The sequence below is a fragment of the Sinocyclocheilus anshuiensis genome, unplaced genomic scaffold (genome assembly GCF_001515605.1).
Source record: "Sinocyclocheilus anshuiensis isolate Anshui unplaced genomic scaffold, SAMN03320099.WGS_v1.1 scaffold140, whole genome shotgun sequence".
Lineage (NCBI taxonomy): Eukaryota > Metazoa > Chordata > Actinopteri > Cypriniformes > Cyprinidae > Sinocyclocheilus > Sinocyclocheilus anshuiensis.
The window spans coordinates 1795576-1795930 of record NW_015554147.1 but is presented as its reverse complement, the minus strand read 5'-3'; the positions used below and the strand labels follow the sequence as shown (position 1 = coordinate 1795930).

The 355-nt window shown below is 35.2% G+C and overlaps 1 protein-coding gene across 1 annotated transcript in view; it reads right to left on the bottom strand.

Moving 5' to 3' along the window:
- Nucleotides 1-355, bottom strand: part of LOC107670616 (kinesin-like protein KIFC3) — a 49596-nt gene that overhangs the window by 37521 nt on the left and 11720 nt on the right.

Here is a 355-nt window from a genome sequence, read left to right as displayed (position 1 = left end):
GCAAAAAAAAAAAAATCATACATTTTCCCCTGATTTACAGAAGACACCCACTAAAATGTCATTCTTAGTCATATTTATAACAAAAATCAATTTATGACATTAAAAAACTAATTTAATCATGACAACTATCGAAAGATTTAACATGGTGATGGATATGACAATGTTAATGTATTTGGTCTTGGCGGAATTGATCTGCTACGCTGCAGCTGCTGCTGTTGGTTATTGCTGTATTTATAGATTATTGCTGCTGCTGCTGCAAGCTAGTACAGGAACTTGCTACTGCCAATGCATACGGCGATGCAGTGCCGTGAGTATTTAAGACATACTGCTGCTGCACAAATAGCATATAAAATAA